The 24,409-nt window shown below is 42.6% G+C and overlaps 1 protein-coding gene and 1 long non-coding RNA gene across 5 annotated transcripts in view; one reads left to right on the top strand and one right to left on the bottom strand.

The window, feature by feature from the left end:
- The window catches only part of SETBP1 (SET binding protein 1), a 267,683-nt gene that overhangs the window by 148,583 nt on the left and 94,691 nt on the right, over nucleotides 1-24,409 (bottom strand). The window lies entirely within an intron of this gene.
- LOC144248267 (uncharacterized) lies at nucleotides 581-23,077 on the top strand. Its single transcript, XR_013341658.1, has 3 exons — nucleotides 581-828; nucleotides 22,034-22,121; nucleotides 22,615-23,077. It is a non-coding gene; the product is annotated as an uncharacterized LOC144248267 (long non-coding RNA).

The following is a 24,409-nucleotide window of genomic DNA, read 5'->3' as shown; positions in this document are numbered from 1 at the left end:
AAAATGGGCCAAGCTAATAACCCAATAATGCACAAGCTTCTGAGATACAGCAAGCTATGAGACTCTGCCCATGCTTTAGAAAGGTCTCCTTGAACTTGACCTGCTGACTATGTGAGGGCTAAAACTGATTTTCTAACAGGATCTAGAACTGTTTTCAAAACCAGAGATTAGGGTTTTCCCTTTCTTCTGTCCCTAGTTTCTGTAATGATGACCTAAAACTTTAAATTCCAGACTGATCTGAAAAGGAACATCTGTGCAGCAGGAAGTGGGGGAGGGACGGACAGGTGGGGGATATTTTTATATTTCTCTTCAACTATGGAACTACTACAAGGTTATAATTTTTAAAATGCTAAAAAAAATTCAAAGTAATATTAAAAAAGAGGTGGTTTGTTTTTTATTTCTTGCCTGTGAATGGAAGAACAAGGGGATGAACAGAGGGCAAAACCTTCCCTTTCAGTCAGAAATCACCACAAAATTCCATTCCGTTTCTTGCAAAAGAGCCTACATCGCAAAATGATGCAATTGCAGCCCTACATGTTTGTTTGTTTGTTTGCTTTATCCAGACAGGTTTTTGCAGGAAGGGGCTTTTGCAGCACAAACAGCGCCACTGTATCAACCAGGAGCTGAGTGGAACCGTGGAGCCGCTTGGAAGTTGCCTCATCTCCCAGCAAATGAGAAACGGAGGGAAACACCAACGCAGGCGACACTGCACCTTGCAGCAGAGACTCCTGTGTCCTACAAGTCACCTTGCATCAAGATACAGACCCACAACAGCAGCCTGACGGGTGCAATGAGGAGGAGGAGGACAGCGTGGACAACAGGAAAACAGTAAGAAAACTCCCTGAGAGTCTTCTTTTCCTCCTTAGGGAAAAAAAAAAAAATAAAAAAAATTAAATAAAAAACCTCCCCGATACAGAGCTGGAAGGAGGGGATGAAACCCTTTACACTCCAAGTCCCCAGCAAAGATCCCTTCCCTTTCCCAGAGCTCCTAAATATCCTTGCAAGTGGTGGGGGAGCTGGAGGAGAAAAGGGGTCACATTTAAAAGGCGTAGGGGAAGCAGGGAGGAGGGAAGACACTCCTGAGCCCGGCCAGCAGCCCCACAGTCTCAGCCATTCTCATTCCTGACACGTTTCCCTGCTCTCCAGCACAGCCCAGCCTCGAAATATTAGTGTGGCGCAGAGTGCCATTTTCGGGTCGCTGCAGCTCCTTCTTGGCACCGGTTCAGCTTTTTGTCTCGCCTTCTCCTCCGAGCGCCCAGCGGAGGGAGGCGGAAAGAAAGGAAGAAAATAAAGCCCCGCTGCTTGGCTGCCGGGGCTGACAGGCTCGCCGCAGCACCCCCACCCTGCCTGCGGCACCCCACGCCCTCCCAGCCCGCTCCCAGCACAGCCACTCGGCAAACATAAATCTCCTTCCACCTCCACGGCAGCCAGTTCACAGCCTCCTGCCCCCGCTCCGCCGCCACCCCCTTTCATCGCGCGCTCTTTTGTACTCCTCTAAATTTTTCTAGCCAAGCATTATAACCTTCCACCCCTCCTTTCTCCTCCATCCCCAGCCCTCCCACCTCCTTCCCCCGCATCGGCAGAAAGGATCGTGCCATGGTTGCCAATGCCCTGGCATCTCCCCGGAGCGGGGAGCGCACCTACAGGGTGCCTGGCAGCTCCGCTCCGGCTCGGAGCTGCCCGTGCTCCTGGGCGCGCAGGTGTGTGCACACACGTGTGACAGGGCAGGACACGTCTGCATCCCTCCGCATCGCTGCGAACACTTGGGCAGCCGAGTCCCTCCTCCTGCTTGTGAGGCCGGGAGGAAAGCAGAGGCAGAATAGCAAGGGAGAGACGCGCTGTATTTTTAAAAGAAACCCAAACATGGCACTGAGTGCTTCCACCAACAACTTCTCAGCCTGCTGTTCTGGCAACCAGCTGCTGGTTCCAGCCTGGCACCAGCTTTGATTTGTTTTTCTCTCCTCTTAAACGTCATCCTCCCAAATATTTATTCCTTTTTTCTCCCCTCTTAAGTTTTTTTTGTTTTTATTTATTTTCCCTTCCCTATTTCTCTCTTAGTATTTCCATAGAGACAGGGCTTGTCCATATGCTTGCCACCTTCCCTCTGGTGACAGGACCTAAGGGAGCAGCATGAAACTGTGTCAGGGAAAGTATAGTCTCGGTATTAGGAAAAGGTTTTCTTCCTCAGAGGATGGTCAGGCACTAACTAGAACAGGCAGTTTAGGTAGGGCACTCAAGGCACTAAGGCTGCCAGAGCTTTGGGCAACACTCTCAGGTACGTGGTGGATTCTTGGAGCTAGACCCTATATTTCTTTTGAGTCCCTACTAACTCTGAATATTCTATAATTCCATGATTCTGGGGGGAATCCCTCCAATTCCCACCCCCAAATCCAAAGCAGCACCTGTGGAAGGGGCACCTAAAGAAGAATTACATGATGTAATACTCAATGGACCAAGAACAGGAAAAAAAAAAAAACAAACCTCATATGTACAAACAGGAAGAATATTCTCTTTTCTGAGGAGGTGGAGGAGGAGAGAGTGAGAGATGTCCTAAAAGCAGACAACACAACTCTTGGGCTGCCAGGGTGCTAACCCCAGCCCCCTCCTCAGAGGAGGGAGGAGTCAATTTTTGTTGAAAAGTAGTGAAAGACTGAGGCAAAACACATGTTCTCCATGGAAAGGACTTGGGAGAGACAACTTCCATCCAGTGATGTGACTCCTATTAAACCAGAGTTTCAGACACTGACATATGCATGGCAGAGATAAAGTGAGATCAAATACACCTTGTCTGGTGCCTGGAGGAAAAAGATTTGGAGAATAAAATATAATAATGCTGATTCTGAGGATGGCTTGGGAAGGACATGGAGGGAGGAGAGATGTGCTGAGGATTTCAGCATAGAGGCATGAGTGTATTAATCTGAAAACCTGGCTGGAGAGCTGGGACAGAGGGCAGCCACAAAAACAGCCACTGGTGTCCCCAGAGTTTTTCATGAGACTGCCTGAATGGCTTTGTCCACTAAGAAACATCAGGATGCCTTATAAAGCACAGGAATTAGGACACTGAAACAGATGGGCACTCCCTCCCTGTGGCAAATCCCTCAGGAGACCCAGCAGAAGTGCCAAAAAAAAGGCTGGCTCTTGCTGAATATGTTCTGGCCACCGCAGGGAATAGCAAAACAACCAGCTTGATATGGGGGCTGCAGAGGCAGAGCGGGGAAGCAGGAAGGCAGGCAGCATGCTCAGGGTGGTACAGACAAAACAGCAGTGTCCTGAGCAGCTGCCTAATATGTGTCTTGGCAACATCTCGACTGGCTGTGGATGAAGCAGAAATCATGGGCTGGATTTGTAAACCTATCAGCTGGGCCTGGCTTTTGCCTCCCTGGCCTTCAGGGATAGCACAGGAAGGAAGAGGAGGGCTGGGTGACACTTCTCTAGCTGCCAGGAACCACATGGAGGAACTGGTCCCCTGGTCCTCTGGTCCTTTTCAGCCAGCTGCTGAGCAGGAAGCAGCTGATGGGCAGGTGCTGAAGTGGACTTAAGATAAGCAGAATGCCCTGCTATGACTGTGCTCACTAAGGGATGTGTGAGTTTGAGGACTTAAACCCAGTCTGTCCCCTTAGGAGCACCTCCATCCCTGGGATGCATATCCTTTGTAGGGTCCCTGTTGGAGTTTCTCCAGGCCACCACAGCACAGCTGGATCTGGTTAGGTTGGTTGGAGTGTTATCCAGGTAGGGCCACCAAATACCCTCTTCTGAGCTGTGGTTTTACTATTCCAAGCTCTTTGCATAAGGATATCACCCATCACTGCCCATACTGCCTCCCAATGTCTGCTTCCAAAGCCAGCCAGTGACCATCTCAGTGCTCTCTCCCATAGGGTTTATATGTCTGTTTTCTCTGTTTGCTATTATTGGGGTTTATTAGGGCAGATTTCTGCCCTTCCCTCTAGCCCTTATTACTAAGTGCTGGAATTTGGTAAGGCAGAGGGGGCTCCTTACATGTGTCCATGGCAAAGAAGGCCCTGACACCTCAGCTGGAGTCATCTGCAGAAAAACAACCCTGCCTGCAGGTATCATTGAAGTGACTCCCAGAGAGAGGCACTTTCAGATCCTTTGAGTCAAAAGGTGCTATAAATAAAAGATATTACAGGCTAGCAAGTTTTCAGTTGCAAATTGAAGTGGGAAGGAATATTTTAGCATCCTTTTTTTCTGAGCACATTAACTCTTGGTAGACGTGATCGTTCAGGTCTTCACAGCTGAAAACTTCATACCATGTGCAGAATGTTGAGCCCACACGTTCCCTTTCCATTTTCAACAGCTCTAAAATCCATGCTGCCCCAGTGCAATTTCACCCCCTGAGAGCAGAGAGCACCCAAATATTGCATCACTTTGGGAGTCATGACACTGAATATATGCTCCATGGTCATTTTCCCAGGAAAAAAAAGCCAAAGCTCACAATAGAGGGTCCCTAAAGATTTTTTATTTACTGGCAATAGAGGGTGCCTAAAGATTTTTTATTTACTGGCTTCTGATGCTTCCCTTTCCAGGGTGAGCAAGCAAATTTGTATCAATCTGGCTTGCTTTAGTGCAGTGACCTAGCGCTGTGCTCTGCCACTGAAAGTTCAGGTCCCATCTGTGGGGCTAAACTTTTGCTGACACTGTGCTGATTTCTCTGTCTCTGTCACCCATGCTGCCAGGGGAGGGGGAGGAGACATTGGATTTTTCCAGGCAAGAAAAAAAAAAAAAAAAAAAAGAGGATACATTCATGGAAAATGCAGAGATGTGGCAAAGAAGAAGAGGAAAGAAAACAGTCCTGGTGTGTGCAGTGAGGCTGAGGAAAGGAAATTCTTTGGGCAGCACAGGGCATTTTGATCACATTCTTTTTCTTCACAGAGGAGAAAATCTTGGACAAGAGGCAATTAAATTGTTACAGGCAAAGAAAAGCTTTTAGGATGCCTTGAAGAACTTGTGTATCTGAGCAGCAGCACAGAGAAATGCAGAGGAGGAAATCGGTATTAGTGACTACAAAAGTTTTGGGTGGTTTGTTTTGGATAAAGATCCCCACATGCAGACTCTTATCTAAAGCCCTCAGTCTTCAGAGCAGGGGCTAGAAGTCTCTTAAGAATACACTCTTCTTGCATGACTTCCAGTATCTCTGAAAGCCATTTTCCATGCCAAAAATACAACAAAACCAGCTTGCTTGCTTTCTTCTTCTTTTATACAATATTTTGCTCATCTGCCTCTGGTTCCAAGAAAAAAAAAAAAACTGATTAAAAAGTTTTTAATTTAAGAAGGCTGAACTGTGCTACGTTAATTTCAAGCCATCCTTGTTCTTGTGACTGTGCAAGTACACAGGAAATGAAGATTCTGTGATTCTATGGAAAACTTACAGAGAAGGATCCCTAAAAACAGCATAAAAAGAAGATAGTTTTCCTAAGAAAAGACAACAAGTCTTGAGTTCTCCCACCTTAAGCAGGCTACTTATTTGTAAACTGGCTGTTCTGTGATTTAATAACATAAGAGATCACAGCATTCCCAGTTCAAATGAGCCTGTTAGTCAAGGGTGGTTATTGGCCATCAAATACTATTGAATCAATAAACCAAAAAAAAAAAAAGAACTTTAAGAGATTCTTATTTCCCCACTCAATCTGCAGTAGCCCTGAATTGACAGAAAAGAGTGAAAGAAAACACTTCTTTTGTCATGTCTGAACATGATCTGGTGCCCTCCAGTTTTCAGAAATCCAGGTATGGCTGAGGTAAATTAGCCTGGTGCTGTTGGAATGAATGCTGAATGGTGCTATTTTGATGAAGTCCTCTGGACAAACAGGGCTGCTGCAGGGCTCGGTTTGACCTCTGTCTGGATTTACACCAGGGTACCTGAGTTAATGCTGCTCTGTGTGTAGGGCAGGTTGAAATCAGGCTAGTGTGCTTCTAAGGGTATTACCAGATATTCTGTTCTCCTGAGCCATTCACCTGATGCAGGTTTAATGCCTATAGATTCACTTCATAATGCAGTGAAGGTTTAATTGTTAAAGACCAGATGATGCTCTTTCCAAATGGTATCTTCTTGTCTTTTTCTCTGCCTTCCCTATTATTTATTAAATACTCAAGCAAAGATCTTCAGCTTACCCAAGTGGTTTGGAGACAAAGACTCATGTTTCTAGCTGGTCCAAACAAGGATAACTTAATTCAGGTCAACAGAAACAATGGACAAACCCAGAGAAAAATCTGTGGCCAATATTTTAAACCACAGGCTTCCAAAACAAGAACATAGCCTCCTAGACAGCACAGTACATTGAGGCTAACTATTTTCTCACTGAAGGTGATGGCACTTCTTGTGGGTGACCAAGACAAGGGTCAAATTCCCGTTCATGTCCCCATCTATGAATGGAGAGCAGCTCCGTCACCTGTCACATGCTGTGCTCTTAGTAAAATCTGCCCACTGTGTCCTGCTGAATGCTGCAGGATACTGATTTTTTTTCCCCAAAGCTTGGCTCTTGTGTAGCTTCTTAGTTTACACAGTGGGAGAGAGACATGGCTTTTTGGCTTTAAAGTAAAAAAATCTGGACTCTCAAAGGAGTGCTGAAATCTGCCCCTGAGCTTTTGAGAAAAAGTGACCCAATCAATCCAGTTATTACAGCATTCTCTGGCCTGTGAGTAATACATGGATTGGTATTTACTTGCAGGAAATGTTGGCAGGAGTTGGGGGGTTCCCATTGACTCGTGCTGTTTACTGCTCCCTGAGGAGCAGGGGCCACAGCGATGGTGGAGCGGCCGCTGCACAGGTGCACAGCTTATCTGCCAAAGTGGGCTGTAAATCACAGCAGAGGAAGAGAGGGCTGGAAAAATGCTTATTTGCAGGAGCCACCATTGGGAAGGGATGTTGACCATGGTTATTTTGCAGGTTTCCTCCCCATAGTCTATGTGTGCTCACATTGCTCCAGAGGGATTGGGTCCTGGGTTGGAAATCCAAGGAGCATGCCAATAATTTGGCAGAGATTACACACAAAGTGAATTTATCCCTGATCTCCGTTATTGGTTCAAAACCAGGAATTCTCATAGCTTTTTGGACAGATGGCTTGTCCTATTACTTCTTGTGTTAGATTTCCCACTGAGGCTGAAAGCAAATCCACATTCAAGCTGAAAGTAAACAACCTCTGAATTCAAAAGGCATTAACTCAAACTGCCAAAGCATTTGCTGCGTATGCTGCAGATGTCAAACAGACAGTTTCCCACAGCCCTGAGCCTAGACACATAGTTAAGTTATACAGAAAAAGCTTCCACACAGCCCAAAAATCCATCCTGTGCAAAACTCGCTCTCCTTGCTGGCATTTTAAGGGCTGGAGCCTCAGCTGGAATGAATTAATGTAGCTGCTCTGATTTGAATAGAGCTATGCCAATTTATACCAGATGAGGGTTTCACCCTTTGGAGGCCAAGTGGGAAATGGTTATCCACTACTTTTTTAACAGTGTGGTTTGAGGCAGAAAAACATAAAATGTGGTGTTTCTTAAGGAGTGAAAGAGCACTAAGTTTCTTTCCATTACAGTGAATCATTTTTGAAGGAACCTTTTAGAGGGAATGGTTCTAAAAAATCAGACTTTGCAGAAAAGTGCATATAAATAACACAACTTACAAGTACAAACAGCACAAGTTAGCCAACTTACTCCTATTCCTGATACCTTCCAAAATGCCAACAAAAAGTTAAGTAGGAACCCAAGCATGATATTGCTGTGGCATTGCAGGAAATTCAGAAAGTGGAAGAACTAAATAAAATGGTCTGTTTTTCCTGCCAGGGCTGTATGAAGAGGACAAACTCCCCCCACTCTTGAAACTAAACCATACAAACAAAAAATATCCACCCATATGCTTTGAAATGCTCTAAACTTTGGAAGCATGCTGTTCTCCTTGGCCACAAAGAGGTGCAAGGTAGTTTTGCTGACATATTTTAGTTTAAATTTAACAGCACAATTGCAGCCACATTCTGTAAAGCAAGACTCTTTCCATTACTTGAATTAAGTAATGATTACTTGAATTAAGCCTTTGATTTATTCTTTACCATAGGAGGCCCCACTTGCAGACTCCTATTTTCCCCAAAGTAAACAGGACGTCAAATATTACACCAATATAAATGAATGGAGATTTCTCAGATAATAGCAATGTAAAATCAAATTTTAAACTGTTTAACTACAGCCACTAGACCGATTCAGCTTACCAGAAAATTCAGCACCTCTTTCCTCAAACCATCTTTTTTTTTTATTTTACACTTCAGTATAAGCTGGCAATTAGTAATACTTTGCCTGTTTATAGAGCCTTACATCTGAGGATCTAGAAACACTTTGTAAACACTAATGAATTAAGCTTCTTAACACCCCCTGTGAGACAGATACTGCTATCTCATTTGCACAGCTTGGAGGAGTGTAGGTTTGTTGAGAGTTGGAGCCAGCCAGCACCAGACCTGGGAAACCACTGCAGGCCCTTAGCCTCACCTTCAGCTGAATATCACAAGGTTTTCCATAGATGTGGGGATGTGCCTGGCAACTTCAGGAGCTTGTCCTGGAACTTCCAGCATACCCTGATGTCTGTCAGACTGAAAAAGCAGAGGGTTGAACTTCCACCCACAAAGAGAACTTAAGAACCACTTAGAGGAACACCATGAAAATGCCATCTGTCCTCTCCTGAAACAGCCATTCACACTTATGATCCTCTAATGTGTAAACAGGGAAAAAATCGAGATTTTATTTGTTCTCACTCAGTTTTTTAATAACTGACCACAGTCTTATTATTAAAAACGCAAAGTAATACAAAAATCCAGGAGGATTCTTTCCCTTTTCAATTTTCATTGCCCATATATTTTTATCATTTAAGGCTAAGATAAAATACCCAAGCTTGCTTTCCAGTCATGTTGACAAGAGGAACTTAAAGGATTTTTAAAGAAAACCTAAATATTCTAACACTATCAGGAATATGTAGCTCCTAGGAAAGTGTTAGGACTAGATAGGCATTGATGAGATGAGATTCTTGGTTGTTTTTTGTTTGTTTGTTTGTTTGTTTTTTTCCCAAAGCATAGTCTCATTTATTGAATAGCAGCTAATGTCTGGTACCTATTTGAAGCATTTTCCACATGGCCCTTCTCGAAATGGATGGCAATTGGACAATTTCCATTATGATTCTTCTGTCTAAAAATACACACCTTCCCCTCTTTTCAATTTATCATTGAGTCAGTCAGCCTATTTATTTTTGAAGTTTTTCCTGTTTAATAGTGCACTTAAAAAAGCTTAATACAAACATTGACCAATTCACGGCTGTCACAAAAAGAAAAGCCTTAGAAGTAATTCATCTAAACAGAAGTCAAGTGCAAGAGTCTCTTATTTAGAGATCAGTCAATAAGAAACTATGTTAAGGAAGCTATTTTAAAGGGAACAGATTTTTTAGATTTTTTTCTTAAACACCTCTTTTCTTCCACAGATTGAAACTGAGAAGAATAGCAAATAAAATATTTGGGTTTGCTTTCAAAATTTGTTCATGACCATAAATCCCAGGAATGGGAACAGACAGGCATTTGACATATTCAGTGTGTTGATTTGTGAACTACTGGCAGATTGCTGTTTGCCTAAGAAAACGTGTTTGAAATTCTTTTCTAAAAACTCTTCTTGATCTTTTCCCAGTTCACGGGCTGTTAAATGGCTGCATGACACTGTGGTGTTTGTCTCCTGAACAGAGGGACATTACAATCTCTGGAAGCAGTTTTTCAGTGGGAATATTAAAGGCACTATTCAGGAATATTCTCCAGTATTTACAGCCTCCACAAACAGTATTGCGTGCAAACATGTTTGCTGGAATATTTGTCAAGAGCAAACATGACAGAATGGTGGGAGAAAGTGTACAAAGTCTAACCAAGCTTATAAAAACCCAACAGCTAATGAATACTTGTGGAAAATTTCTTATGGCATTTCCTCAGTGATGGATGCTTATTAGGAAAGTCTATATAGCTAAAACTATTTTGCTGACTACATTCTCCTGTACTCCAGAAGTGAAAGATGCTTCCATAGCTCTCTTTGTCATCTTCATCAATTACTCTGCTGGATACAGGAGCATTTTCTAAATAATTTTTTGTGGGTATCAAATGGACAGAGGCCCAGATACCCATTTTACATAAATATCTTGATATCTCAAAGCTCTTTGCTGTCTCTGACAGAAAAAAACTAAACCAAACCCAAACAAAAACCCAAAAAACCAAAATCCAGAAACCAAACACCACCAACAGATAGGAAGATATATGTAGATTGACCAATATTCCTTGTTGACTCATAATGTATTACCACAGTGTCACATGGCGCTATGGATCCTCTTTTCTGACCTTTTCCTTCAGTGACAAAACTGCTTTTGGATCGAGTATTTTCCTGTAAAAAACTCAGTAGGTATTCAAAAGCAGACTCATGTGGACATTGGCTCAAAAGCACATGGCCAGGGAGCGAGGCAGATTTGAAAGCTAGGGCTTGGGAATGGTGGATTATGGACTCAATTGAGCCAAGGCAGTGCCAGGCAGGCAAGTGGGCAATCATGGCTGAGAGCATCACCTCCTACTAAAAAACCAAGACATTGAGATCCAATATTTTTAGTCAACAACAGCCAGAGGAAGCATTTGAGATATGCAGCAGTGGTACACAGCATGAGGGTAACAAGAACTTGCAGATTGAAAAACCTGTCTGGAGAGATATTTGTCCTTCTTTGCCCATTAGTTACATTTTACTAACTCTGAACCAAATTTTGCTTCTAAAGGTAATCTTTAATAGAGTGGGATCACTAACCCTGACACTAACTAACACTACTGGTGATAACACAGGACAGATTAGGTTACAGTCAGGGCCAGGCTGCATCTGTACCTATGCTCCTCAAAATTGTGTAGCAAATTTCAAAGCTCACCATATGATCTTGAAACTCACCACTGTTTGTTTTCAAGTCAAGCATGACACTTCCTTTTTCACCTGACTAATACTGATCTCCTCAGTATGTTTTCTGAGCAGTTTACTGAAAATGGTCTTTGTTCTGCTGTGCAAGCAGACAACTCAAAAAAAGTACCATGATAGAGTTCTTTCTTTTTAAAAATTACAAATCTTAGTTCACAAACAAAACCAGGGTGTTATTTTGATAATTCTGCCTATTAACTGAGTACATAATTCCTTATGTTCCCCTCTCCTGGAAGGTAAGGGAAAGTGATGGACTATCCAGAATTATTCCATTCTGTCCCCTCTGTTCATGCATTGCTGGAGGTGATACTGTATAATGCATGACTTACCTGCAAAGATACTGGAGGAGTAATGAAATAAGCAGATGCTCTGTCAGCAGGCTTTTAAAACATTGGTATTGCAATCTGAGATGCAGTCAGCCCTCACATGCATATGTCCTTTATTTATGGAGCTGATAAAGGCTCTATGTCAGGAGCATCAAGCCACCTTTTTACTCCTTGCTTTTCTTCATATTTAAGAAAGTTGCTGTCTGGATATTTAATTTTCATGAAAGCTCTAGATCTGGGAGGAAAAGGAGGGTTTGCCTCCTGTTTCATCCATTAAAAACAGAGGTCTGAAAACCAAACAACTTGTTCTAAACAAATGATTGGGGATTCCTTATTGTGAAAAGGACCCCAGAACCACTAATCCAGCTACACCCCAGGTCACAGCCCCAGAAAGAGAGTAGGTTAAAATTAGGTATTGAAAAAAAAGGAATCTTTACTGTGGGGGTGGGAGGCCCTAGCACAGGGTGTCCAGAGAAGGTGTGGTTGCCCCTGGATCCCCAAAAGTGTCCAAGGTAATGTTGGACAGGGCTTGGAGCAACCTGGGATAGTGGAAAGTGGCCCTGCCCATGGTAGGAGGTCTGAAACACAATGAGCTTTAATGTCCCTTCCAACCCAGGCCATTCTGTGACTCTATGATTTACATATGTTTGTTTATCTATAAATTCAATTTTGCATACTTTTCTATAGTTGCTATTGTTCTAGGTAATTTCATGACAATATAAATCACATTTTTCCCCCAGACTGTGTTCCAAGCACCAATGACAATTTGGAAATTAGGGGTAAAGCCAGCACAAATCAAAGGGAAGGATGGCATTCACATTAACAGCCACCAAATGAGGAGTATGTTGCAGTATAAATAAAATAGTGTTGCTCAGCTGCATGAGGAGTGAGTTTCCAAAGTCACTGAGCTGCGTGGCTGTGGCTCAGAGGAGGGTTTCAGTTCATACTCAGTGCTGTGCTTGATTACTGGTACATCACCCAAAGGCTCACAGTAAAACAGATGATGGGACACAGAAAAGCTCTTCTTCCTTAACACAGCGAAGAGAGCTACTGTTTGCTGACTGACAGCTCCCCAGCCAGCTTATGTGAATCTAATTACCCAGCCACAACCCAAATCAAAATGCCTCATTGCAGCTGGTGTCTCACTTAATCCATTCATAACAAGAGCTAATTAGCATTGATGTTTTTGGGCAAGTTTATTCCAAATGTGGTCAAGTCCCAGGCTTTCAGCTTGGTTGCTAGGACCCATTGAGGATCCTGAGAGAGACTGTGTTTCTACCCAGAAGGCATTTTTCTGTCTTGGTGATTGAGAGATTTAGGAGTGTTTCAGGGGAAGATGTTGGGCAGGGCTGAAATGAATATTGGCATGTAAGCAGTGTTCTTAAGATGTTCTCACTGCTACACCCTGCCTCAGTACAGGAGAGTTTGTAGCAGAATTACAGTATTTCATAGTTTGCACTATGAAATCTCAATTCAAACATCCTAATTGTAGAAAAAAAGAGGGGTAAAAAAGAAAAGGGAAAAAAGTGGGAAAAAAAGGAAAAGGACGAAAGGAAAGGAAAGAGAAGAATAACAAAAAGAAGAAAAAGAAAAGAAAAAGAAAAAGAAAAATAAGGAAATGTCATAAAACAGTTCTGTATTTTATGGTATTTTTGGTGAACAGAGCTGAGAAAAGAGGCCAGTTACCAGAGCTTTGTATTTCCTTTTCAACCTATAGGATTAGAAGATGAGAGCAGGTGCTAATGGGAATTTTGCCCATGGCAGAAAATCAGAATCCTAAATCTTCATCTCTGGAAATCACAAAAACCCTTAGTAATGACCTATAGTGGCTGCACTTAAAAAATTGGTGATATAGGAATTGTCACTTGGCAGAAAACCGACTCTCTGCTCCTTCCGCACACCACAATTTCAGTTTAATTTGTAACAGGATGCAAGTGAAAATGAACTGACAACAGAGCTACCAGCTATTCTGTTGGTAACAACTTGAAGCAATAGTTTCGATTTGACTAGGCACAGCTGTCCACTGCTTGGAACGACCTTTAGCCCCATCCTTGGCGAAATTCAATTCTCTCCATGTCTGACTTCGTCCATGGGGACTCGAGTAGCAGAGCTGCCAGAATAATCAGTGCATTGCTTAATGACAGACACTCCAACAAGCAACGCAGCCGTGCATTGTCAGAAACGGAGTACACAGCTCCGGGGAAGGGGCGGGGAGGCGGGGAAACCCCCTTGTTATTCAAAAGGAAATAAAACTGTTGTATGGGTGCAAACGCAGATGCCTGCAGCCGCGCCTCGACTTGACAAGCGTCACCAATGCGCCGGCACCTCGGGTGTGTCTATGGAAATGTGTGTGGAGTTTTCTAGTGTGTTTGTCAGCAAATGTGCACTTTTATTAGGCTCCCCCCCCCCCCCCCCCCGAAAAAAAAAACCCAAAAAACCCCCAAAAAACAAACAAACAAAAAAAACCCAAAAAAACCAATAAAAAACACAAAACAACAAAAAACCCAAAACACCACAACCTGGGATTCTGCTTCTGCTCCACATTGTACTGCTGCAAACTATATTTTTTTCTATTTTTCTAAGTCTAAACATGAATACATCCGATACAATGGTGCTTGCATGGCCATCCAGATGTCTGTCATCCGACATGTGCACACATACATGTATAGATGCACACAATTTCTCCTTATTTACTACACTGGCCACTGCAATAAGAAACATGTTTACCCTGAAAGTGTCAAAAAACAGGAATTTCACAGCTTTCACAGCTGCTTGTGTCAACTTGCTTTCTGCTTGAGTGAGTGCCTCCCCAGCAGTGTGAGCAATGCACTCCCTCACACATGACAGGAAGGACAGGTCACCATGGGATTAACATGTGTGTGCTCCAGCCAACACCATGGCTGGACTAACAGGGATGAAGACAACACTTCCTAACTCTTTTGCTGTTTGATTGAGGAGCCTGAAGACAGTGGGTAAGCTCTGTCCAAAAGCAGACCCATCCTTCCATTCATCAAGGATCTCCAGAGGTGCACACTGCTTGGGTTGGCGAGATTTGCCACAACTGCTGAGAGTGGGAAATTGCAGGGAGTGATGCACCAACTACACCTGCCCCACAAGCCCCAAGGGATTTCTCTTGTTGCTATTTTTGCTTTGGCAGCACTCTGGGCCCAGGTTTGTGGAAGATTCCTGTTCAGTTATGATTCAGACCTGCTGCCAAAATGTTCCTGAGAAATACAAGACAGAAATGGGGAATGTTGATCTTATGCAGCTCCTAACTCAGCCAGAACAGAGGGGAGGTTCATGGGAGCAGGGAAAGGCAGATCTTTGGCTGCAGGGCTTTTGTCCCTGCCAAAATTCAAAGGTTCTTTTTCAACCAATAGGAATATTACTGCTTGTTAAAAAAAAAAGAAAAAAAAAAAAAAACCAGAGAACTAAAGAAACCATGAGAAAGTTTGATAATCAAAAACATTAGGAATTTAAAACTGCTGGTCTTTATCAACAAGAAAACAAGGTGGTCTCCAAAATTTATTAAATCGCATTCCAGTGGAAGGTATTAATTTACCCAAAGTCACTGCCACCTCCCTGCCACTCTCCCCCTACCTACTGCTTCTGCTATTTATTCAGGAAAGGGAAAACCAAGCAGTGGCCTGGGTAGAAAGAACATTAAAAAATCATTCCACTCTCTGTTATGATCAGTGACACCCTTCATGACACCAGGTTGCTCTGAGCCTCATGCAACCTGAGCTTAAACACTCCCAGGGATGGGACAGCCACAAGTTCTCTGGTCACCCTGTGCCGGGGCCTTACCAGCATCATAGCCAAGAGTATCTTCCTAATATCCAGTCTAAACCTATTCTCTGCCAGTGTGAAGTCATTCACCCTTTACTTGTCACTCCAGGACCTTGTAAATAATCTCTCTCCATCTTTCTTGTAGGCTCCCTTCAGATACCTGAAGGCCACAACTTGGTCAAAGCCTTCTATTCTCCAGACTGAACAATCCAAAATTCTCTCAGCCTTTCCTCACAGTAGACCTGCTCCATCCCTGTGATCATCTTGGTGGCCTTCTCTGGACTTGCTCCAGGAGGTCTATGCCCTTCCTGTGCTGGAAAATTATTCTCCTCCAGTAAATCCATTCAACACCTTAGGCAGATACAGCTGCACACAGTTTGCCCTACTTTTGACCGTAGGGCTTCTCTTCCCCATCCCTGTTGGCTCCTCCCTGGTTCTGTCCTTGATCCCAGCTGTCCCCACCACACTGACACTTTTTCACCAGCCCCCTAGTTAGTGACCCTTAATGGCCAAGTCCTCTCTGGCACTTGCCTTGGGCCAAGGCTGTCTTTCTTGCTGGCTTTTGCACACTTCTTTCTTGTTTTTTCTTCAGTCCTCTCATGCTGGTGTTCTTTTTCATCCTTTTAAACTTGTTTAACTTTTCATCATTCCACAAACCTGTATGTTTGGCGGAGATGTTATTCCAGTTCTTGAGCACATACTGCTTTTCTTTAACTTAAAGCCAGATATTTTTTGCTTTAAGTCCTCAGTTACTAATGCAAAAATGAGACAAATTCAGATATCCATAAGATATCTATCCTGGTTTCCAGCAGGGTGACATGCACACAACTGAAAATAAGTATTTTCTTCCATACTTATTCAAAATCTAATTTCCTCATTCAATGCCCACTCTTTGTTCACTCTTCAACTAAACTCAAGTAGGCAAAACAGGACATAGACAAAAGTTGTGAAATACCTGGTAGATAAACACCTCATTAATAATTTTTCCTTTTTTCCTCTACTATGAGATTAATTTAAGCATTTGAAAGAATGTATTTCTATAGGTCCTACTAAAACAACACACTGTAGAACATACAGAAAGTCTCTCAGTAATTTAGAGAAACACATTTTTACAGTCCTGAGAACTAGAATATCCTTAGATAAATAGGCTCTTCCCAGAGCAGGTCATTGGAGCAAGTAACATAACAGCAAAAATGGAAAGTAATCACCATCACATTGAAAAGGAAAGGCATTTCCCAAGTTTGCTGCTAATCTCAGTGGCCTAGAACCCCTTCTGGAAACTCCATAATGTGCAACCGTACAAAACTCTGCATGAGCATACCAAAAAATTATTAATAACTATTAATACATGTGGGACCCTGGAAATTGGGTTAAGTAGGCAGGAATTACTGCTTCCATTACTGCTGAAGAGGGAGAAGGAAAAGAAAAATTATTCTCGTTCTCAGAGAGAGAGAGAGAGAGAGAGAGAGAGAGGGAGAGAGAGATAGAAAGATGACATGGACATCTCTGTTCCTCTCCAACGACCCTCTTCAAAACAAATTTTCTCTACCATCCTCTGGTTCCTTCAAATTTGATTCAGCACTCAGGAGTTATGGAAAAGATTCAAGGACACAGTGACAGTCATGCTCTCTTGGGACAAGCAGGGAACAGGACAAAGCCACTCTCCTGTCCTTCATGTTCATCAAGAGTCCACACCTCCAGTGACTCTCTTTCAGAAAAGTCTCACCCATCCCTGAGAGCTGGAAATGTGCACTCATTTACTGACAAACAGGGAACTCTGCCAGCAGCCTCACAACCTGCAGATTTTGATTGCATTAAATTGTTCCAAAGCAGGTTTTCCTCTTGAGCCTGGAGTAGAAGGCAATTAATTAAGACCCACTTCCCCCCCTCCATCGGATTAAGGCAAATTAAATGGCAGCATTAGGACAACCTTGCCTGGGATAGGGATCCATGGAGAAGCAGGGCTTTCTCTCTCTGTCTGCACAGGAAGCTGATCCTATTACTTTGCTCATCTGGGCTTGGATAATCTCTAAAAGGTGCCCTAAGTGTTATCCTACAAGTCTGGAAAGTGCCACTGCCATTTCTGAGACACACAAGTCCAGACACAAAACAGCATTAACAATTTCTGCTCAGCCACTTCCATTGGAGACGAAGAACACAGTGCTGGGAATTGAGTGAAAACAGCACCACATATGGAAAATCTCCTCTTTAACCTGTGTGTGACTGCCATGTTAAACTGACAGAAGTCTTTTCCTAAGGTCATTCTTCACCTCACTGGTAAGGAAGGGAGACAAAGGATTATGGGACAACATTCTGAGATGCCACATCCTCCTGGAAACTCTCCTGGCATATGGTCCTTGCTGGTGTGAAGCAATTGTAGCTAAGCAGATGAGTGTTGAGTAATTTCTAAGAAATTAGAGATAGGTAAATTGATCAACTAACTAAGAGCACCAAATGTACACTGGATTAATGTACTCTTTGGAGAGGATTAATAGAAATTTTATCTCACTCAGAGCCTTTGCCAACATTTCCCATTGCATTCTCTAATTTCCCATCAGGAAATCAAACCTAAACTGCTTAAATTCACCCAGGTCCCTTATTCTGCACAAATTGAAGACTACAGCGATGCTTCAACCCAGAGACATAGCACAGCTTCCAAACACTTCCTGCATTACCTGGAAGCTTGTTTCATTTCCCACTGTGGGAATTTAACCTGCTTGAAGTGAAAATCAGAGAAAATCCTTTGCCAGTGTCTCCTATTTGCAGTTGTAACGTGCTAAGCTAGAGAACCACATTCAGGGTCAACCCATCACCTCAAGCAGAGTCTTTCACAACTGTCTTTGCTGCCAGTGCCACAGGACTGTAGGCTGGAGAAAATGGCCAAAGTGATGAAACATTGCTTTCTTGTTTTCAAGTGATGCAGAGAAAAGTGGAAACAACAGCAAAAATATTCTCCTTCTAATTGAAAACACAGTACCACTTAATGGTCTTTGAAGTGAGTGTGTGTGTGTGTGTTTTGTGGGAGAAGGGGGAGAAAGGGATTGCTGTAACCAACACCCCAAAGGACTATAAATCAAACAGCATACATCTGTTGGTATCAAATATAACTCCTTTCGCACTACATCAAAAAGCTTTAATTAACAACTAATTTATTCAAGTGAAAAAAAAAAACCCACTTGCACTAAATAATTGTATTATAACTGGGGGACTAGTCTGTATTCCTCCCCCACCCCCCGCACCCCCCCCACCCCCAAAAGCATGACAGGAGAGGAAATTGAGTCTTCAGAGAACAGAAAAGTAGAAAACTGGATCAAAGATTCACGGGGCTTGTTGATTGGCTTTTGGAGTCAACAGAGACCAAATCAAGTTCATTTAATAAAAAAAGCCACACTGAGAGATCTGTTTGCTCTAGGACCTACTTTTAATAAAAATGTTTATAATGATAAATGGCAGTGGCTCACACCAGGCACAATTTGGACAGGTGTTGCACAGCCCTGCCCACACGGCAGTGTCACTTCTGCTCCTTGCCACTGTTTTGTCATCCATGGAGAGATCTCAGCACAGATGGGCAAGGGAGGCTTCAGCCATGTGGGGCTCTAGACAGAGCAGAGAAATGTCTGCAGGGTGGCCACCAGTGGTCTCTGAGCAGGCTCACTTGGGAGCTTATCCACATTTGAACCCCAAATGTAAAAGGTCAGGCTGGCCAAATCAATGCTTTCTTTCCCCTCCTGTTGAGAGTCATGGAATCATGGCATATCCTGCATTGGAGGGAGAAAAGGACCTTAAAGCACACCCTCCGGAACCAGCATGGCCACCAGAACCATGTGGTATGATCCAGGTCCCATCCTCACCTGCTGCCAGCATCATTAAGGCAAGAATTTAAGGGATGTTCAGGTTTTTATTTTTTCCTTTCCCCCCTTTTTTCTCTCCATAACTTTGTGCTAGTGATGACTGACTAATCTCTGTCGAGGTAAGTGCCATTATACTGCTTTAATGGCTAATGAAGCTGAAGCAGAGTAAGTAGTTTACTGGTTGTCTCATCTTCAGGGTCCCGTCATGCATGTTTTACTGTTCCTCAGAGTGCACTGAAGTTCCACATTAATGCTGCCATTGATTACAGTGTACAATCTTCAGGGCAGGGACTGTGATTTTCTTTTCATTTTCTTAATGAAAAGCACACTGCCTTTTAATTCCTCTGGATCCTGTTGCCTAGGTTTTAGATGGGAGTCCGCAGGGATGGCAGCAGCAGGGGGGACAGACTTGAGTGTGCCACATGGTGCCTATGGGCCAGCAGAGACTAAAGCAGAACCAGGCTACAGCCTCAGCACCTTTCTTTATATTCATCACCACCTCTGACTCAGTTCCTGGGTAGAGCTAGTCCACCACCATCCACACGCAATTCTGAAGACTCCTAAAATCTATATATATAATTAGGTTGTGATACAAATAATTTTTAGTAATAAGATGGTTAAAGGGAAGCATTGGATTTGCTGCCGTAAGCATTAAACTGAACTAGCAGGTTAAACATTATCCAACCAGAGGACAAAAGGAATTTCAACACAATTAATTGATTATTTATGGATAAAATTAAATAATTTGGTACATAATTCTACTGATATATTGTACCATAAAAATAATTTCATAGGTAGGCAAGATTTATTTTGCTTTTGTGACAGCTTTATCCTGTTAGCCATCAAAAATAAAAATAATGTTCAAAAAAAATTCCTATAATTCATAAAGAACACTCCAAAAAGCTTAAAAATAGCTTAAAAATTGAGCATCTTAAATATTTATGATATATTTCAAATGTACAGGTATATGCTAAAATAAATTTCAGAGGTAATCTTCGGAGGTGACATTGTTCAGGATTTTAAACCAAAATCTAAAATGTTTACACATATAAGTTTCCAAAAAGATGTATATATAGGTGCTCCCAAAGAGATTTGGGTTAGTTTAATTTGGTAATCCTCATCCCCAAGCATCAAGGCCATGAATAGGATAGCTTTACACGCAAAACTGAGTATCGTGGTCCTTATCTACCTCCAGTGAATAATCACACCATTAAGGACTAACCAGGAATGTGTCAGATAAGTCTCCAGCCACCCAGAACAGCTTCCAGTATTCCTGCTGACCTGCACTGTAGAAAGGAAAACCAGAGAGCAGGACAATTTGTGGCTTCAGGGAATGAATTGTTTGATGACCTGATGGTCAAGATGCCCACCTAGGCTCAGGCCCTGCCTCTGCCAGTGACTACAAAATGAAAACTGCTTCATCTTTTGAGTCCTCTTTCAGAAAATAAGATCTTCATCTCTGTGAGAAATTTAGTGGGATATGATGCTTAGGTTCCTTTGGGAATCAGAAATTATAGGGAAAAAAAAAAAAGAAGAATTTTTCAGGAACAATCTTCCTACTTGCTTCCATCAATGATGAATTTAAGCATGATGCGTAAAATCTGACAACTCTATGTTTGGCTTAAGTATCTTTTATTGTTGGCCATAAATTATCAACTTCCTTATAAATCTGGGCACAGAATATAAATATAGTTGGTAAATGGCTCCTTGAAATTAAGTAAAAATTACAGCACACAACAGGAAGGACCAAGCTAAAAGAAAACCTGCTGACATGCAGATTTCTTTATTATGCAAACTCAATGCTAAATCAATGTTGCCCCAAAACCTAAGAATCCCTTTCTCCCACCTGCTGACCAATTTGGGATGAGCAGAACTTCAAATTGTCCCATGCTCAGGAGATCTGGGGAGAAAAGGCCACCATGGGTGCTTCAGGCTAGGGGTACTCTAAGCACAGCAGCATCCTTCATTCCTCAAGGGCCCTTTTGCTTTTTAGACATTTATTCTGTTTCCTGTTTCACCTCGTCCCTTCCCATCCTTACCCCCTAAACAATAAAAGCTCAATGGGAATGCAAATGCAGCTCTCCATTTAAAATTCCAGCCAAGAATGCAGTGTGTCACCCATATTTATGAGCTCTAAATGGCTTTTATCAAAGTGAGGTCGTACTAAATCACCCCCAAGCTGTCATAAATACAAATGACTCGACATAGTCTGCAACAAGTCTTCGGGGGAAAATTATATGATCTGCTGTTGCAGTTATGCTATATCACACAACGAGCTCATATATTTCCACTGGCAAGGTAACCTGATCTTTCAGAGGACACTAATAGGTGAAAGGGGGACGAGAGGAATAGTGAATCAAGCAGTGCATGCCTGCACGTCTGCACGCGTCTGTGCATGCACCTCCCAGCTAAAGCTCAGGCTCCTCTCCCTGTGTGGAAGAGGAGTTCTTGTGGTTTTGGAGAATGAGATTTATTTGGCTGCCTTAATAGAGACAGGAAGCTGCCAGCCAAGAGAATAAGATCCAGGGGCTCACCAGGGTATTTCCTATTTTAAAAATTCATGCAAAGGCATGAAAATTATTAAGATACGAACCAGAGCTATCCAGACACCAAAGACTGGACCACTTCCAAGCAAATTAAAGGAGCCATTCCTCAATCTTAGCTGGTGAAGTCCAGGATTACAGCAGAGTTTACCACATGATAAAGAGAAAACACTTATAAAGGAGGCATGAACTGGGAAGTGGAAGAAATCAGCTTGGGCTCCTGAGATAAGAAGCACTAATTATTTCCTATTAGTTTACCTGCTTTTTATTTATATGCAAACATAGAAAGACACATATACAAAGAAGGAGAAAGGCACTTATAAAGGAGGCATGAACTGGGAAGTGGAAGAAATCAGCTTGGGCTCCTGAGATAAGAAGCACTAATTATTTCCTATTAGTTTACCTGCTTTTTATTTATATGCAAACATAGAAAGACACATATACAAAGAAGGAGAAATTCTTATCAGATCCCATAGACTGTGATAGCAATTTTGGGCAGCCTCTAGATACAGAGTTTGGGACTGACTGCTGAGCACCATCCCCACTCATCTCTTTGCAGGCAGCTGATTCAATGTGGCACTATGTGGGCTCAGAATCCACAGCTCTCCCTGTGGTCAAACTGGGGTGTTGGTCACCTCACATGCAAAGTAAGTCAACTCCAATGACCAATTACTCATATTTTTGTATCTGGGATTAAGACTGTGTCTGTCTGCTTGGCAAAGGGTTACAGCAATAAATCAGATTGGGTTTGCTATCTCTAACCTAATAGAGGCACTATGCCAATTTTCAGCAATCCAGGTCAGATGTGGGCATTTATAATTGTACCCTTCTTGGAGAATGAGGTCTCTAACATTAAATTACATATTTTAATTAAAAGATTAATTTACTGAGCTTGAGCTACTAAACTTGATTTTCAGCTGCCATGAGCCTGGTGGGAAGCCAGTTAGAGAGCACTGCCATTTTCCAGTGTTGAGCTTTTCATAAACACTATGCACAGGAAACTCCTCACTCAGGAGCTGAAGAGGCAGCCTGATCAAATGCATGCTTGAGCCATTTATTATCAAAGAGGACGGTAAGAGCAAAGCCATCAGAAATCCTGATTTAAACTCCTGTTGTGATTCACCGTGCTCCTTTCCCCAGGAGCATCATCAGTGTCAGGGAATCCACAGCCTTTCCCGGAGCTGCAGCTGAGGGTTATCAGCTCTGCCTTGCCTGCTGGATGGCCCACACTGTCAGAAAGGAGGAACCCAAGGAGCAAGCAAGCTCAATACACTGCCTGACAAAGCTCCTTGCACTTCAAGAACTCCACCAGCTTCCACAGCTGGTCTGTTGGCAGAAGCTTCCATTGCTCAGGAAGGGAAGCAGGGAGGACACAAGGCATCCTTGCAGAGCAGCGAGGTGGTGGCAGGCTGACCTGTGCCGACGGTCAAGCAGCAAGGCTCGCCCTCTGAGAAAGGCCACCTGGGAACCAGCCAGCTGTCTGTCTGATGTGATTAAAGACAAAATATTAAATGCTTCAGAAGAGGGAGAAATAAGATCGCTGGTCTCGGTTGCATAATCTCATGAATTTGTGTAACCAGTCTAAATAGAGCATGTGAGCTGACCAGATGTTTTTCATTTCAGTGTACAGCACTGTGGAGCAAATCCGAGACCAACAAGTGCCAAACACAACGGTGGCTTTGCCAGCACTGTTGTAATCAGAGCTCAACAAAGGGCACTGTCAACCCCAGTCTCTGGGCTGACAGGTCAATCTCCTGGCTGGGTAAAGAAGACAGACCATTCTTTACACCAAATACCTATATCTGAGCTAAATATCAGTAGCAGTCAGTAAACATGGGGTTGGGTCTCAGTCATTGAGGAAAAGAGCCAGCAAAACTGGGTATATGATTTGATCCCCTGTGGTAGTGATTTATAAGGTAATATCTATTTATTTGGACAGAGATGGATACTGACTTTGTGAAAGATACTGACTTTGTGAAAATCAGCCACTATGAAAATATAGAGGAAAAATAATATACACCATCATTTAGGATTATAGCATCATTTTGGCCTGGAAATACTGAGCTCAACTCAAGGACCAGTAGTCAAGAACTATACAGAGAATATACATTGGGAAAATTCTCTGATGGGGCAACAAATTTTGCTTTATTAGGAGCCATTTTTATATCTAGATTAGTATACATAGATCTGTGATGAAACAGTAAACCTTAAGCAGATGCAACCTGGATCTATAATTACACGTGTGCCTTACACACACACTTCTCCCACAATATCTTTGGTGGATACATTCACTGATGATCAAAACTCTTTGGCACCAAATAAAAAACACACTGTTGTCGTAACAAAGCCTCGGAACAAAAAGTGGTCATTTCTACCTTAAATAGGTGAGTTACCATGAAGAAGTTACATTGCTTTTACTACATGGATAACATTACACTGAAGTAACGATTCTAGACTGCAGTTATGTAAGAATAAGGGGAAAAAAATATCCCTAAAGGCATCCTAATTCTCAAAACTGTGTGTAATCTAGGTGTCATATGACTTACTTATTGTTATATTACACTGATAAAACATGGGGTGTTGTCCTGGCATAAAATCCGTATTGGGTTATACAGACCAGCACTTCAAGTGTTGCATGTGAAAAACATCATAGTGCACGTTCTAAGTAAACTTTGGATTCTGGTAGCTAATATAAGTGATTTATTTATAGCTAAATTGACTTTTCTGAGTGTTCTTCTTTATTTTGTCTTTTATATAAGTGATTTATTTATAGCTAAATTGACTTTTCTGAATGTTCTTCTTTATTTTGTCTTTTATTTCTAACAATCACACTGAAGTGAATATGAAGCCAAGTTTGCAAGACCAGAGGCTGAAATCCTCTCCCAGGTTGCAGCAGTTGGTACATCACAGCTGTGCAAGCCACAGGGTGCTTCCC

Source organism: Lonchura striata, chromosome Z, assembly GCF_046129695.1.
Source record: "Lonchura striata isolate bLonStr1 chromosome Z, bLonStr1.mat, whole genome shotgun sequence".
NCBI classification, from domain to species: domain Eukaryota; kingdom Metazoa; phylum Chordata; class Aves; order Passeriformes; family Estrildidae; genus Lonchura; species Lonchura striata.
The sequence above is the reverse complement of the archived record's forward strand: the minus strand, read 5'-3'. Positions and strand labels throughout refer to the sequence as shown.